This window comes from Lutra lutra, chromosome 12 (assembly GCF_902655055.1).
Source record: "Lutra lutra chromosome 12, mLutLut1.2, whole genome shotgun sequence".
Lineage (NCBI taxonomy): Eukaryota > Metazoa > Chordata > Mammalia > Carnivora > Mustelidae > Lutra > Lutra lutra.
In genome coordinates, this window is record NC_062289.1 from 69,326,888 (window position 1) to 69,338,622 (window position 11,735).

Here is an 11,735-nt window from a genome sequence, read left to right on the forward strand (position 1 = left end):
GGCTTTCAATTATAATTATATTAAATATAGCACTTTAAGTGTTCTTTTTTTCTGAAGAAATATGTATTTAAAATTATTGTATACATCTATAACTTCATATGCCATTTGTTTTACTTATTTCTTGTTTTTTTTGTGATTTTTGCTCATTTTTAATTTAAATTCTAGTTAAAATATATGGCAAAACTTTTCAGATATAGAATTTATTGTTTTGCCACTTACATGTAACACCCAGTGGTCATCACAAGTGCCCTCCTTAACACCCATCACTCATTTAGCTTACACCCCTTCCACTTCTTCCATCAACCGTCAATGTATTATCCATAGTTAAGAGACTCTTATGGTTTGCTTCCTTTTCTCTATTTTTTCCTTCCCATATGATCCCCTGTTTACTTTCTTAAATCCACTTATGAGTGAAATAATACAGAATTTATCTTTCTCTGACTGACTGCTTAACAAATACATGCTAGTTCCTTCCACATCATTGCAAATGGCAAGATTTCATTCTTTTTGATGACTAGCAACCATATATATATATATATATATATATATATATATATATATATATATTCCACAAAATGGAGACGATGGAAAGCACATGTGGGCACTGTGTGTTTAGAAGCTTTCATGTACATTCACAGAGGGGCTACACACTGAAAATATTTGTCATCTGTCACTATTTCCACTGGCTCGCATTCTCTCTCTCTCTCTCTCTCTCTCTCTCTATATATATATATATATATATATATATCACAAATTCTTTATCCATTCATCAGTCAATGTGCATTTGGGCTCTTTCTGTACTTGGCAATTATTTATAATGCTGTTCTAAACACTGTGCATGTGCCCTTAAATCAGTATTTGTATATCTTTTGGGTAAATACCTAGTAGTGCAATTTCTGGGTCATGGGGTAGAATGCTGACTAATATCCCAGTGAGCAAATATATAACCGACTGTAGAATGATTTTGTTATGTCGAGTCATAGGGATTTTTAAAAACCTGGTATAAACATCCATGTGAAGTTCTGATTGGTTTCTCATGTGACAATTATGAATAAATCTTCTACAAACATTCATAGGCAAGGTTTTCTTTACAGAAATTTTGTTTTGGTTTCACCTTATCTCATTTGTAGTTTGGCACATTTCCCATATTCCCCACAAATATCAGAACATAATCCAAATGATTATGAACATAATCAAACATAATCATGACATAAACAAACATAATCAAACTGAGTTATCTGGTTAAAGTGAAGGGAATGATACTACTAAATGCAAAGAGAACTGGCATATCCATCAAGCAGAGCAGGGACGTGCTGAGGCCCCACAGAGGCTCAGAGCACCTCAGATTGTTTCATTTATTAAAAAAAAAAACCAGAGAAATGTAAATGAATATAAACCAGTTAAGAAGTAAACTGACATAGATAATATAGGGCCAAGGGAGAGCAGTAGTATATGTATGGGGTGGGAAGTATGCTAAATTCTTCCATTTAAATAGAAGGTGTAAAAATGCTGTTTGCCCTTAAATTTGAGAGAGACTGATAGACTAAAGAATGCTTTTGAGAGGTTTTAATGAAAACAGAACTTATTACAAAACATACACTCTATGAAACATTAACAAAGAATGTCTATATGTTCAAAGATAGAAAAGAATGGGGAAAAACCACCCAAGTGTCAAAAAGAAAACATAATGAAAATAGTAAAGCTAGGGGCGCCTGGGTGGCTCAGTGGGTTAAAGCCTCTGCCTTCGGCTCAGGTCATGATCCTAGGGTCCTGGGATCAAGCCCCACATCGGGTTCTCTGCTCCGCTGTGAGCCTGCTTCCTCCTCTCTCTCTGCCTGCCTCTCTGCCTACTTGTGATCTCTGTCTGACAAATAAATAAATAAAATCTTTAAAAAAATAGTAAAGCTAATATTTTGTTTATGACAATATTTATAAATGCCTTAAACTTCTCTGTGAGAAGACTAAAAAGGAGAAAACCAGATTAGGAAACTAAAGTCAACTGTATATTCATTACAAGAGATACACCTAAGACAAATGAGTACAAAAGGATGAGTAAAAAGATGAAGAAAGATATCTGAAGAGATACAAATAAAAAGAAAATCAAAGTTTTAATATTAACATTAAACAATGGAAAACTCAAAGCAAAACACACATATGTTTGGGAGGGAGAGAAACCATAAGTGACTCTTAATCTCACAAAACAAACTGAGGGTTGATGGGGGAAGAGGGGTTGGGTGGGGGGGGTATGGACATTGGGGAGGGTATGTGCTATGGTGAGTGCTGTGAAATGTGTAAACCTGGTGATTCACAGACCTGTACCCCTGGGGATAAAAATATATTATATGTTTATAAAAAATAAAATAAAATAAAATAAAATAAAATAAAATAAAAAATAAAGGTCAATGTGTTCATGGTTTCTCTGAAGTCTTCCAGCTCAATGGAGAACAACAAAGGGTTGACTGGTGGAGTCATCATGAATGTTTTCCAGGCTAGTGACACTCTGGGACCCCTGGCTCCAGAGCAGAAGTGACTTATGTAGGACACTGGAGGACTCCTCCTTGTTTTAACCAGTTCCCAGATGCCTGAGAAGACTTGTGCACCAGATCACAGTCCTCAGTAAAAGCTCCAGACCCCAAGCAAAGCTGAGACTCTTTTCTTTCCCTTTCTGAACCTCCCAGACACTCTGTATCTGGTTGATGTCTTCCATAAACTCTGTTCTCATCGTCTTTTTGCTTATGTTTGATGCCTATGCAGTGTGAAGCTAAGGAACCTCTTGGATGTTCCTGGGGGATCCCCTCTGAGTCGTCAGACCCAGCCAACCTGCATTGGTAGCACCAGAGTCTTAGGTTAAGGGCTAATAATTTGTGCCAAACATTAGACTATGTTTATTTTAATTTATATAAAAATGCAGCCTGCCAATTTTCCGATTGTTTCCTCAGTGTGGACTTTTTGAGAGCCTACCTGCATCGCAGACTCCAGAAATGAGTTTAACTGATCTGAACTGCTTTCAAATTAACAAACTAGTTCAACAAGTTGAACAATCTCGCTGCTCAATTTTGAATGTGTGAGACTTCAGGGAAGAATCATCAGAGAGAACTGTAGGGAAAAAGGACAAGGCAGTCCTACATGGTCCACTTTGGCGTGAAGATTATTTTGAGGTCAAAGGCAGTTGAAACCCAGTAGACACAGGAAAAGCTTTTTAACTCCCCCTCAACGGACTAAGGAATTGAGAAGAGCTCCTTCTTTGGGAACAGATTTCCCACACAAACAACCACACTAAGACATGTACTATGAGGGCAGACAGGGAGGGACCCAACCAGGCCTATTTGGTGAGGATCCTCTGGGTCCCATTGTTTCCCAGTGCATCCAGACAATTTGTCTACCATTTTTTCCCCTTCCTCTGTCTGCGAATTGCATTTATTTGCACTGAATAGTAGACCCTACCGCCTGTGTAGTAAAAAAAAAAAAAAAAAAAAAAAAAAAAAAAAAAAAAAAAAAAAAAAAAAAAAAAAAACATATACACTTCATTTTGCCTGAGTGTCTTTGGAATTTCCATGTCTGTGTGGATTCCCATATGTACACTATTAAATTTGATTTTCTCCTATTAATCTGGCTTATGTCAATTTTATTCTTATCCAGATAGAAGGATCTTGAAATGAACAGGACATTCCTGCTTCCTGACAGTAGTAAGGGAACACAACATGCAGGAAGGTCTGATGCATCCCATGTATAAGTGTTTGGTATTGTTCTTGTTCTCCAGAATCTGGGGCATGAACAGTTTGGCTTGATTCCCTCACCTGGGGGTGCTGCTGGGACTGTGATCCTGCACTGTCTCAGGCAACAGCATAATTTGCGTGTCACTCTTCCCTCATCAAGGACACATCTCCCCACAGAGTATTCTCCCTTACAGAAGGATCCAGAGAAGGTTCACAATTAAAGAGGCTCAGAGATCATGCCCCGGGTTTTTTGTCTCACTTCCTCATTGTCTGAGACACTGCATAATGACAGCTGCTCCCATTGCTGGGACAGCAAACCTTCAAACTCAGACACTCATGGGTTATGGCATTAGCAATGGGGGAAAAAAAAAAAAAAGTCCTCAAATGCTGAGCATGGAAAGAGACTTTTTGGGCCACCCTGTATCTCTGAGTCCTGCCCCTACCTGTCTAGTAAGACAGGAGAACAAGGAGTGCAGGTATCCAAGCCATGGTGATACAACCATGATACCTAGTGTGGGTTGGGCTGGCCCAGGCCTCCATTTCTTCTCTACCCTCTGCCACATGTGAAGGTGTCCATGCAAATGGGGTCCACCCAGTGAGTGTTCAGCCCCTCCCTGAGCCCTGGTGCTGCATCTCAGTTCACAACACACATTGAACAGAATGCAGTTTGCTGAGAACACACAGAAGTCCCAGCTCAGAGGACTCTGCCAAACCAGAGAAGACACAGCTACTGAGTCCATCCACATCAAGGAGCACAGAGCCCAGCACACAGGCACAGCTCCCTTGAGTGAAGTTTCCTCACTGAGCAGCTATGTGGGGACAACAGGGCAATCCCACAATGACCCTTGCTTGTCACAATGCAGCTGTCTCAATATGGACCAAAGCCCTGAGAGCCGAGTGGCTTTCAGCAGCTCACCAGGTACCTGTCTATTCTCACTCCCATGTCTGATCTCCAGATCCTATGATTCGTATACACTATACATGATCACTAGGGTTTCTTACTCTCTGGAGAGACACCTCTCTATGGAAAGGGCCAAAATGTACATAAATCACCAATTGGTGTTCACCATCCTCAGAGTAGTTATTGTAAAATTTGAATGTATCATATCAAACATTATTTATCAGAGGACAGTGGAGTGGTTGGAGGGGCTTGTATGGGACTTTCAGGAAATGGTCAGACTTGATGTTTTCCAGGAAGTAAGCTCAGTGACATATTCCTGAGGCAGCAATTCAGCAAACATTTCAAAGGTCATGTGAAGCTATTACAATTAGGCCAGGATCAGATGTGACCGAGTGATTTCTGAAAATCTAACAGCTTTGCCTGACTGAATATTTATTGGTGAATAATAGACATATGTCTTTATGTTTGGAAGTGAGATGTATCTCCTAAATCCATTGGTTTCTGAGTATTACTGCTCTGCAAATTTTGTCAGGATTCTGTCTTTGTTGCTTCGCAAACTTTGTGTATTGTAGCCAAATATATTTCCAACTTGTAAATTTGTACCCATTGCTTTCCTTCAGTGGGATGAAATGGGATATTTTATTATTGTTTCTATATACCTGGAAAAGGGTGTTCAGAAATCATGATCTCACTGGGCCCTAAGACACAATCAGCTCTATGCACAAGTATTCACCAAATCTCTAGACTCACAGGGACCTTAAATAATAGGCCTATGACCACAATCACCTACTTCCCTCAGAAACCATTTCCTCAAGGCTCTCACAGGTAGGGGTCCTTCTCCTACAGCTCAGGCATGTCACAGCTCAGGCTTCAACCCCTTCAGTGACTCCTCACTGCTCTTTGCCAAACACCCAAACCCATCCCATGTCTGAGGGTCCTCCCTGCTCTGCCCTGCACACTTCCCCACCCCCCTCACAGCTCTGCCCTTGTTCCCTGCTCCAGCCTCAACCCTCCTCTGATCTTGGAGTCCCTGACCTCAGTACTTCCCACGTTCTCCACACAAGGATCTCTTGGAAGGAGATGGATTTTGCCTGGGGATCATGGTAGACACACATTTTGGCAACATTGAGTATCTATCGAAAGCAGGGCAGACACCAAGTGTAATACACTGTGATCTGTATTTCTCTCCTTGTCTTCTATTGATCTTCAATACTATAGCTTTATAATAGGTCTTCAAATTCAAGTGTCAGCCTTCTAACTGTGTTCTTCCCCTGCAATATTATGTTGCTAATTTGGATATTTTCCCTCTCTGTGTAAACTTTTTTTTTAAGATTTTATTTATTTATTTGACAGAGAGAGATATCACAAGTAGGCGGAGGCAGGCAGAGAGAGAGAGGAGGAAGCAGGCTCCCCACTGACCAGAGAGCCTGACACGGGGCTCGATCCCAGGACCCTGGGATCATGACCTGAGCCGAAGGCAGAGGCTTTAACCCATTGAGCCACCCAGGCACCACTCTGTGTAAACTTTTGAATCAGTTCTTCAGGATATATAGAATAACTTGCTGAGATTTAAGGGTTACATTGAATCTTTACACCCAATTCGGAAGAATCAGCATCTTCAAAGTAATGAGCTTTCTCATCAATGAACATAGAATATCCCTCAATTTATTTAGCTTCTCTTTGATTTCAATTATCAGAATTGTGTTGTTTTCCTTTTACAGGTTTTACACATATTATGTTTGATTTTTTACCTAAGAGTTTCCCCTTTTGGGGGGCTAATATAAATTGTACATATTTCCCACTCCCCTTGTTCAATGCTAGTTAATGGGTAAGCACTTGATTTTTCCATATTAAGTGTGCATTTGAACCTGCTGAAATTGCTTATTAGTTTTGAGATTTTTCTTTAATGTCAGTTATTTTTGTTTTGGACATAAATGATCATATCATCTATGAATAATATAGTTTATTTTTCCTTCCTAATTTATTTCCATCTAGATGAATGGTTTCAGGGCAATATTGGTGCATTTATTGAGATGATTATATTTTTAATTTATTCACTTATAGATTGAATTACCTTGACTGACTTTTGAATGTTTCACAAACCTTAAGTGTCTAAAATGACCACCTTTGATGCATTGAGGATCTCTTAAAGATGCACTCATTTAATTTGAGAGAAAGAGAAAGGGGGGGCAGGGGGAGATAATCTTCAAACAGAATGAAGTGTGAAGCACAAAAAGCACAATCCCATGATCCATGAGATCATGACCTGAGCCAAAACCAAGAGTCAGACACTTATCCATCTGAGCAAATCAGGTTCCCATTTGATGCATTGCTGACTAAATATGCATTTTTTAAATTTTGATCCCTATGTCTATGAATCATATTGATTCTTTTTTAAACCATATTGATTCTTAACTTCTTTTATTTTAAACATTTTACATGGTTATGATATCAGAGAGAAACTGGATTTATAACATATATTCAAGTTTCTTCCTTTTTCTCCATTCTCTGTAGGATTCTCATTATTTCCTCTATAAATGCATGGTAGAATTCTCTAATGAAGTCTTCTGGCCTGAAGTTTTCTTCATGGGAAGGCTGTCAAGTAAAGCAATGAACAATTTCGATGTAGTTACTGGCAAGCATGAGTTAAACAATGTAACTGCTCATTCTTGGATCAAAGTCTACATTGCATAAGTAATTCCTGGGGATGTGTTTAACTTGACTGTAACTTTCCTTAAAAATTAATATCATTAAGGATCTAAAATAAGCTGATATAATAAATTTCTGTATTGTTTAGTGATTTTTATGCTTATTTTTTTAAGATTTTATTTATTTATTTGAGAGTGATACAGAGACACCCAGACAGAGAGAGAGAGAGAGTACAAGCAGAGGTAGAGGCAGAGAGAAACGGACACTTCCATTGAGCTGATGTCCGATATGGGGCTGGATTTCAGGCCCTGGAGATCATGACTTGAACCAAGGCAGACAATCAATGAGCCACCCAACCTCCACTGTTTAGTGGTTTTTAACTCAGATGATGTATTCTGAAACAAAAATAGTAGAAACCGCCCAAATATAATGTCAAGTATTGCACAACTTCATTTAGTGGCAGAGGGTTGAAACAATATACAATGTTATGCCATCCTTTGTCTCTCGATATTTCACTGGGAGTCTTTTATAGTCAGAAACCAAAATGCTCAGATCATCCAGTCTCCAGGACGAATTATACATCTACATCCAATGGATACATATTCTCCCTCACTTCTGTATCTCCCAGCATGCCTTGTGCCATACCCAACACTTATGTTCATCGGTAGCCTGAGACTTTGAATCTGTTTCTCAGTGCTCTTTGGTCTTCAGTGGGATTTGGAGAATGTGTCAGAAGATGTTATCACTGCCTTCTAAAGAGATATTTTCAGAAATAATTTCATAATAATAAAAGAACAGATGCTTCGCAACCATTAACAGTCATACAAATCTCCTGGAGGAATTGTTAAATGTAAATCTATGAACATCAACACATTCTTCATATTTAGAAGGTCTAGGATGGAGAATTGCGTTTTTATCAAGCTTTCAATTAAAATAAATTATTAATCTATCTCTAATTATCAAATTAATGAATACAATCATAACTACCGATGCTCTCTTGATAATAGTCTTTATTGGAAGCAGCAGGAGATTGAATCTTAGTACTGCTTTATAGATAATGGAACTGAGTCCCCACTCAACACATCAGGCAGATGAAAGAGGAAACGCAGTCTGAAAATGTCACAGTGGAGAGATGGACACACGCTGGGATAACCAGGATGGGGGACACATGGCCTTGAACCAAGGAAGAGAAAGATGATGCCAGGGAGCTTCCCTTCCCATGATGGTGGTGACCATTACCACAACCAACTTCTCTCCTGTCTCCAAGGCTGAGCCACTCAGAGCCCTTCAGGGGGTTCCAGTTACACTTCCTCATAGAATTAAATCACCCACAGACAGCAAACAGTGATAGTTGGCCTCATCCTCAGCCTTTACCATGGTGATAGTGAGGATATCTTTGTTCCCAGAGCTGGATCCAGAGAAGCAATCAGGGACCCCAAAGAGGAGGCTGCTGGTGCTATAGATAAGCATGTGGTGAGCCTGGCCTGGGGTCTGCTGGGACCAGTGAGGGGAGTTAGCTGCAGAGACTGAACCAGAGCTGAGGCCACAAGTGAGTGAGACTGTCCCTCCTGGATACACTGACAGTGATGGCTCCTGGATCACCATAGTCTGAGAATCTGCTCCTATACCAACAGGAGAGAAAGCTGTTGTTATGGGGAAAAAAGAAGCCCTTGAGACCCTACTTTTAAATGTCTCCCATGGACAGATTCCCTACCCCTGACCTGATCCATATGCAATGAACCCAAGAAGAAACAATGTCCAGGCCATGGTGGGGATTCCTGCAGTCTGTGACCCTCACAGACTCTTAGGCTGGAGTGAGGTGTTCTGGACCTTTTCATATCTCAAGACGTGCTATGAGGAGAAGGTGCTTCATGCAAGTCACCTTCCTCTTTCTCACTGCCCCAGAGTCCTCACATGTCCCCTCAGAAATCTTGAAAGGAGGAGATGCTGGGAACTCAGACACAACAATGCCTGCAGGGGACCTGAGACATTGTCAGGGGGACATCTTTCACCAGATCACATCCCCAGTGACCTTGGTGACTTCTGTCCCAAGGTTTGGTCTATTTCAAATATGTTTCTGTTATCTGATCATCATGTCCATCTCTCTTCCCATGAATATCAGGTCTAGATATTTTACTCTGATTCCGTGGAGGATGATGTATGAGGCATGCATGAATCTGAGCTGAAGGATCTTGTGAACCCTGGAGGCCCAGGTGCAGGAAAGTCACAGTGAGGATCCTGCTTGCCCTAGCTGGCAAAGGTCATTATTAGATTTTCCTAGGCTTCCTGGCCCAGACCCTGAGCTCTCGGGAGAAGCCCACCTGTGCCCACTACTGACCTCAGACCCATTCCCCCACAGAACATGGCACACTCTCCAGCACTCCTGCAAGGACTTTATGACCTTTACAGGTGTATCCTTCTAATGTCACCATCCATGGCTATAGAATGAGTAGGTCAGCTATGTAGGATTGGGGGTTGATCCATCCATTTTTCCAGAGAATCAATGCCCTCAGGTAAAAAAATAACTGAAATATTTATATTGGGAGAATTTTCTGGGTTATGTGACATTTCAGTTTGCTTCTGTCTTGTCCCTGGTTTCACTACTGGGACAAAATGCAATTGAACCAAGCTCAAGGACTAATGTTCCCCAGAGAAGCCAATTGGTACAACCTCGGTAGTAATTCTACTTGGATTACCCTTACAAGTTGACTTACTGGTTATTGTTGTTGTTCTCAGGGTCTCCTGTTAGGGTCATGAGCTCTCATGGCATATACCTTGCCTTTATCTCTGTCTTTGCCGTGGCAATATCATGCTGTCAGATACAATATATCTTTTGTCCTTGATTATGTTGGTCGATTTTCACTTATTCTTGAATATTACCCTTACACAAAATATTTTGTATTAGTTCCCTGGTGTATTTAAGGCATTTTAGTCAACTTTTATTATTTTTCATATATTCATATATATGAATATAACTCTAAATGGTCTATAAAATTGATATGATACCCCCCATTGACAACCCACTCTTCTGTTCCACAGGCACTTACTCCCTGAGTGGATAAGTGAAACCTGTCTCAAGAATGTGCTCTAGTAATTTTATACATATATTTGCATATATAATATTTATATTATATATAATAGATATGAAAATTTATATATGTGTGTGTTATATGTAGTATTATATATATATATATAACATAACAGAGTCCTGTTTTTTGTATAGTCCCAGTGTTCCATGACTGTCTTTATATGTAAAATATAATCACTGATATTTCTCTGCAAGCATAGAGATATATCTTATTTTAATTCATATTTTATAATCATTCCATAGGATAATTTACCACAATTTGACCATGTTTCCATGGAGAAATATCCATATTGGTCTCTATTGATTTTGTAACATCTCTGAACTAGATATGCCAGTATATTCATTGTTACATGTATCAGTTAGATTTTTTTTAAATAATTGAATTGTAAAAATATAACCCTGAAGCAAACCATTCATATATTTAATGTTTGATAGAAATTTAAAATTTATGCTCTAAAATTGATGCACCAATTTATACTCTCACCATCATTTATGAGATTTCCCATTTTAGCACACATATTACAGAGGATAAACTCCATCTTAATATTTTCCAATTTTATAACTGAGAAGTAATTTCCTTGTTAAGTTGTATATCTCCACTTATTAGTAGCATTTCCTATATTTATATATTTGATTTTTAGGTGTATTATATTTCTACAGCTGCCATAAGAAAGTACCACAGACTGGCTTCAAACTGTAGAAATATATTTCTGTGGTTCTCACCCAGCCCCACAGTTTGCAGGGCTTGGCTGTGTCCTCTCTGAAACCTGCAGAGGAATCCTTCTTGCCTCTGTCTAACCATTGGAGGTTTAAGGCCAATTTTTGGCACACCCTGTTTGCAGCTCTGGGACCAGAGTCTCTGCCTCTATGTACCCATGGTGCTGTCCTGGTCTCCATCTGGCTGTCTTTTTACACACACACACACACACACACACACACACACACACACACACACGTCAAAACAGATTAAGAGGTCACCCCAACCCACTATTGTCTTATCTTTCCTAATTACATCTGGGACAACCCATTATCAAATAAGGTTACATTCTTTGGCCCTAAGGGCTACAACTTCAATATATGCTCTTTGAGAGGCTCCAATTTTATCCATGATATTAGGGAAGAAAATATCCTTTCTATGGGTGCCTGGGTGACTCAGTGGGTTAAGCTGCTGCCTTCAGCTCAGGGAATGATCTGGAGGTCCTGGGATTGAGTCCCGCGTCAGGTTCTCTGCTCAGTGGGGAGTCTGCTTCTTGCTCTCTCACTGCCTGCCTCTCCACCTGCTTGTGATCTCTGTCTCTGTCAAATAAATCAATAAGAAATCTTTAAAAAAAGAAAATACCCTCTCTAAAAGTATTTATAATTGTTAATACTTAAAAATACA

General features: G+C 39.5%; 1 long non-coding RNA gene across 1 annotated transcript; it reads right to left on the reverse strand.

Moving 5' to 3' along the window:
• Positions 1-8,719: 8,719 nt before the first annotated feature.
• LOC125081658 (uncharacterized) lies at positions 8,720-9,056 on the reverse strand. The gene is made up of 2 exons (XR_007121769.1): positions 8,988-9,056; positions 8,720-8,888 (listed from the first exon to the last, which is right to left on the reverse strand). It is a non-coding gene; the product is annotated as an uncharacterized LOC125081658 (long non-coding RNA).
• Between the last annotated feature and the right edge of the window lie 2,679 nt (positions 9,057-11,735).